Below are 5,965 nucleotides of genomic sequence, written 5' to 3'. Positions count from 1 at the left end.
TGGGTAAAGTTGGCAACTTAAAGTTTTTTTGGGCAATTAAACCATTTTCTTACCATTTAACTGTTCTCGATCGGAATCCAGTGCTGGTATGGAAAACTTTTGCATTTGACAAGATATATTCAAGAAGTCTGGTATAAATTATTTTCTAAGGCAACAATGTAATTTCTGAAGAAACTGTTCAGATCGGTTAACTAAAGCATATCTCTGCCATACAAGCCGAACGATCAAGGGCTTGTATGGAAAAATTTCGCATTGATGTGGTATCTTCACAAAATTTGACATGGATTACTGCTTAAGGTAATAATATATGTAATATCCGAAAAAATTGTTCGCATCGGATTACTATAGCATATAGCTTCCATACAAATCGGATTACTATAGCATATAGCTTCCATACAAAATACAAACTGAACACATAGTTACTAAAAGAAATGCACCTGTGAAGGGTATATTAGCTTCAGTGCAGTCGAAGTTAACGTCTTTTCTTGTTTTTTTTTTAGACTAAAATCTAATAATTTCTAATTTATGTTGGTGTTATCATTCTAAATTCAGATTTTATACTTTAATTTTTCCAGGACCTGAAAACATTTCATTCTTGCTATTTGCAAGACTATAAAATGTTCGGTCATACCCAAACTTAGCCCTTTCTTACTCCACATCTACTTTGAGATATTTGACAGTAATTATGTAATAATGTATTTGTTGAGCGCTGTGTCCTACCATGTACGCACGAATTTCGTCGGTGAATAAAACTTGATTCCAAGACTCTGGTGCCTTATTTAAATATTTACTTGCGAAAGTGATACATATGTATTTGTTGGTTACCGGCATAAGATTTGTTAGAAAAACCAAAATAATTATACGTAGCATATGGGATTTGGGATAGAATCGACCCGAATATCATATAAAATCAATTACTATTATCATGCCACTTACTAAATTCCTTGGTTTCATTAGCGTACCTCACATACAATCACCAAACATATGAAGCACCGCCAGTAGGATGTTCGAAAATCCTGGAATGATTATATAGAGGCTAGGTCAAGTTTTTGCGCACTTGTATCTATTTTAGGTACAATGATATACTGTTATGAGCAAAATATGTTCTGTAATTCTCATTAAGATAACTCACATATTGGCCGACCTATCCAGCATAAAGTCACCTGGAAGTTCGAAAATCTTTATATTAGGTATATGGGGTTTCAGAAGGTATTGACTCGATTCAACGCATTTTTGATTCAAAGAATAATTATTTTCAGGAAAGGATTTGTCTGAATTTCAATTGAACTTCTCACTTGAAGGATATTTTTACTCAAAAGTCAAGTATAGATACTGGGGTCCACATATTCGGTACCTAGAGTCTTGAATAATTTTGTTCGGATTTGGCAAATTTTAGGTCATAAGGTGGTATACTTTAGGGGAATTATTTCCACTAAATTTTATTCTGTTATATTAATTACTTCTTGATTTATGTACTGGAAAGTGAGAGAATGAAGTGGAATTTAAAATTGTGTTCTAAGGGAAGTAGACGTGAATGAAGTCCGATTTCACCCATTTTTGCACTGTGATTTAAGAATATAAGAAGAGTTCTACGTATTTAATTTAGTTGAAATCGGTCGAAAGGATATATGTCGCATCACCAAAATGTGGGCGGTATCACGCCCATCGTCCAATTTTCATACACCATCTAGGGTATAAAATTTTATGTCTTTGGCGTAATTAGTTATTGGTTTATTGCGCTTTTAGTAGTATTGAACAGTACCGTTAAATGGCGAGTGAGCGGAGTTACCTTCCGATTTCATCCATTTTCACACTATTGGTAGGACTTTTTATAATATTCGAGCTAGCAAATTTGGTTGTTGTAGCTTTAGTAGTTTAGGAGATATGTACCTTAAACATATGCTAATATAATATATCTTAATTTCGTTCTTAGTTATGGTATTTTATAGGTTTTCGGGTAATGGCGTTTTGTGGGCGTGGCAATGGTCCGATTACGCCCTTTTAAGAACTCGAACACTTTTTTTAATTAAAAAGCCCGCATAGCAAGTTTCATCAAGATATCTAAGAGTAGACTAACGGCGACTAGTGTATAGTATATATCTTCCACACGATTTGCATACGGTAAATCTCTTTGACTCTTACGACAGTGTGAAAATCTGTGAAATCAGATGGTCACCCCGCCCATTTCCATATACTACCTATTGACGACTTTTTGATTTTATTTATAATTGAAATTCAGAGAGAATACGTTCCTAATAAATGGGTTGAATCGGGTCAGTAATTCTCTCAACCCAATCGGCCAATATGTGAGTTAAAATTAAGAGAGCTTGTTTTTTTATAATGGTGATAAAATGGGTTGTCAAAAAAGTCTTGCGGTATTTTTATTGAATTTTTTTTTAATGAAATTGAAATGAATTTTTGATGACTCATGGCCAGCTCTTGACCGATGCTACGGCTGCTACTATGCCGGTCTCTTTCCACCAATTCAGCAATTTTATCGCAATTTTCGACGACAGGCCTTCCGGAGCGTGGCGCATCTTCGACCACCTCTACACCAGAACGAAAACGTTGAAACCATCGTTGTGCGGTGGAAATGGAAACTGTATCGGGTCCATAAACTGCACAAATTTTATTTTGCTCTATGTTTGCGACGCTATAACTCACGAACGACTTAAAACAAACGACAATCAATCAAACACGTGTTAGCGCGTGAAATGAGATTTCCAAAAAGGTATAGCAGGACCCGATGCGACGAATAACATTAGAACTAGGTGCTTTCAGCGCCAACTAGCTAAAATACCGCAAGACTTTTTTGAAAACCTAATATATCTAACAGGCCTATGTACTCGAGTGTGCTTCCATGGCTGTTATTCTTGCAACTTGCATGAGTACAGAATATTCGGTTATACCCGAAATGAGGTCTTCCTTACTTGTTTAAGATAAGGTCTTACCAACACCTGAAGGTATTAGCGTGTCTTGGTCATTGCAAGTTGCAAGTGTATAAAATACACCCTAACTTATATCTTCCTTATTTGTACTTTTTGCTGCAGGAATACGTGGCAACAGACTCTTTATTAAGTTTTCCAGTCAAAGTGGTTACTTCAATAATTTTTTCAGTGATCTTTTTGATTAGATATGTATTTAGGAATTACCGTTGCTTAATTTAAGAGGATTATCATTACGCTGAATAATAGGTAAACCAGTTTTGAACCGAACAATATGTGATGACATTCAGGGTATCTAGAGGTCTTTGATACATAGTATACATGACTATCAAGCTAGTTATTATTAAAGTAATTAATGTTTATTTCCATGAAATTACTCACGATTAATTTAATTTTTTGAAGTTATACTTCTTATACGAGTTCGGAAAAGGTTGCGATAGATTCAGGTTGCGCAAACTTGCTCAATACGAATCTACGCAACCTTGTCTGCGAAGATGTTCGAGCAGCAAGCGAAGCGGTGACAATCGGCAATTGTTTGTTCGTTTCTTTCGGCACAGCTCGGCTTTTCTACCAACAACACAATATTGCCATGCTTATGCTGTTGTTGTTTTTGTAGAACAATGTTTCAATTTTTGGTTGGTGACATATTCAATTAAAAATAAATTCTGTTGGGATTCGAACCTACGTGCTCGTCGTAACTCTACAAGCGCTTACCACCAACACCACCATTGACACTTGTATTGCGTTGTCCTAATCATGGTTTGCTTATGTATCAAAGAAATATACAATGGATCGCCGATTGTTACCTCTTTCCTTGCTGCTGCTGCGCATATGTATGTTTGTATGCTTGTGCATTATTGAAGTTATACTCCTTTTTCTTTCCTTTGTCTTTCATTTCTGCGAATTCTCAACTATTTTATGTGAGCTTTTGTTGAAATACCCTGCGTTGGCAGTTGAAAAATTAAGTCTTTACTTTACAGGATTATTTCTTTAGTTAGTCTTCATTTACATTTTTTGGAAATCGACCCGCGCTGACGAGGTATATCGTTTTATCTGACAGCGTGAGGTTTAAGAAGTTCATTTCTTATTTTGTCTTGTGGCATATTAGAAATGATGTTTCTTCGAAAATCGTTCGCTTATAAAGGATAAAACGACTTCTGAGTGTTGATTTAAATGAATAAATTCCTTTTGGTTGAAATGCTCTGCGTTGGCCGTTGAAAAGTTAAGACTAAACTTCTCAGGATCATTCATTTTTTCAAAGAATTTAATGACCTTTAGAAATATGCATATTTGCATTATTTCGTTGTAATTTTCATATTCGTAGCAATAGAATTTCTATGGCATAAGTAAAGTAATGGCCGCCGATTGTCACCCCTTGCCGCTGTCGCAGCTTCGCCTACAAACATGCGTAAATATGTATGTATACGTATGATCGTGAATACATATCGACGCAGATTTTTGCGAGAAGCACCAGAAAGTTGTGCAATTTATGATTTTTAGCTTTCGCCATCTTCGCGAAAAGGCGACTTGTTGGCAAAGGCATGCTTGGGGATATGTTACGACCTCTGTTTTTATGAATGAAGCGAGATCGCTTGTGGAATTTGCGCCTGCGTTTTTGAATGAAATCGTTTTTGTTGTAAAATGTACTACACTTGTTCTTCGCCAATTTGTCTGCCATATTGTCTTGTGAAGATCAATTTTTTGTTGGTGACATATTCATATGTGTATGCATATGTATGTTTGTATGCTTGTGCATTATTTGTTTGGTAATGTATGCAAATATATGTACATATAAGTATATATGAATGTATGAACATGCAAGTCAATGCGCGCACATGTAATAAGTATGTTGATAAGTGATGCAAATATGATTTCAATTTCTGAACGCGCACATGCGTATACATACACTCATATGAGCATGTGCAGATACACAAGATAGGATAGAAGATGTATGCCTTTTAACATCGTATACTATACAAATAAATATTTTTCTTACTAATAGAAATTAAATTTATCACAGCAATATACATAATATACATATACATAATATTGCTGTGATAAATTTAATTTCTATTAGTAAGAAAAATATTTATTTGTATAGTATAAGATGTTAAAAGAAAAAGATTAAAAATTTATTCTGTCGAGATTCGAACCTGTGGTAGCATCTTGACTTTCCAAGCGCTTACTATCAACACCACCATTGACACTTGGGTTGCGCTGACTTAAGTATGGTTTGGATATGCATGTACATAAGAAACATACGACGGTTCTAATAATTTTGTTTAAGTATAGAAATATGCTTTTGTAGAACATTTGCTTTTGCAAACATACAGACAAAAGTGCAAACAACTTAATATATGTATGTATGCTTGTTTCGCATTTTGCTTCTACGCCGGTCAAATTTCTATACAAAAATCGGCTGAAATGTGGGAGAAAATAAAAAATGGACAACTAGGGCAAATAATTTTAAAAAATTTATTGACAATTAAATATAAATGAAAATACATGTAAATTTACTTAAATTTATTTAGATTTATTGAAATTTCGTTTCGCATTTTTCGGCACTTTCAAATTAATTAATATAAGTAAAATTCGCGACTTAACCCGCACACGTCTTATTCGCGCAAAATTTCCAACTTTATGAAAATTGGCGCATTTATTGACACTTCTATTTTATGTAAAGTTTAAAACATGTTTACATATGAATATATAATATATTTGATTTTGGCGCAATTATTGACACTTGTCTTAATATACAAAATTGGGCCAAAACGAAACAATGAAATACATAATTACTTTTGCATGTCAATATGGAAATGCCGACGGCAAAATGCAAAGGCATATATTGCACATATGTACATACATGCATACAAGCGATTTTTTGGTTGAAAGCAAAAATTGAAGCATGAGAAATTGAAATGCCGACGGCAAAACGAAATTGCTTACATTCGTACATTGCGTATGAATCATGAAAATATTATCATAATGTTTAGGTAAATCTTTTATATATTTAAAATGAG

The 5,965-nt window shown here is 34.2% G+C and overlaps 1 pseudogene; it reads left to right on the top strand.

The window, feature by feature from the left end:
* Nucleotides 1-3,908: 3,908 nt before the first annotated feature.
* LOC120780983 lies at nt 3,909-4,111 on the top strand (annotated as a pseudogene).
* The last annotated feature ends 1,854 nt before the right edge of the window (nt 4,112-5,965 follow it).

This window comes from Bactrocera tryoni, unplaced genomic scaffold, assembly GCF_016617805.1.
Source record: "Bactrocera tryoni isolate S06 unplaced genomic scaffold, CSIRO_BtryS06_freeze2 scaffold_25, whole genome shotgun sequence".
NCBI lineage: Eukaryota > Metazoa > Arthropoda > Insecta > Diptera > Tephritidae > Bactrocera > Bactrocera tryoni.
This window is presented reverse-complemented; position numbering and strand designations above follow the sequence as displayed.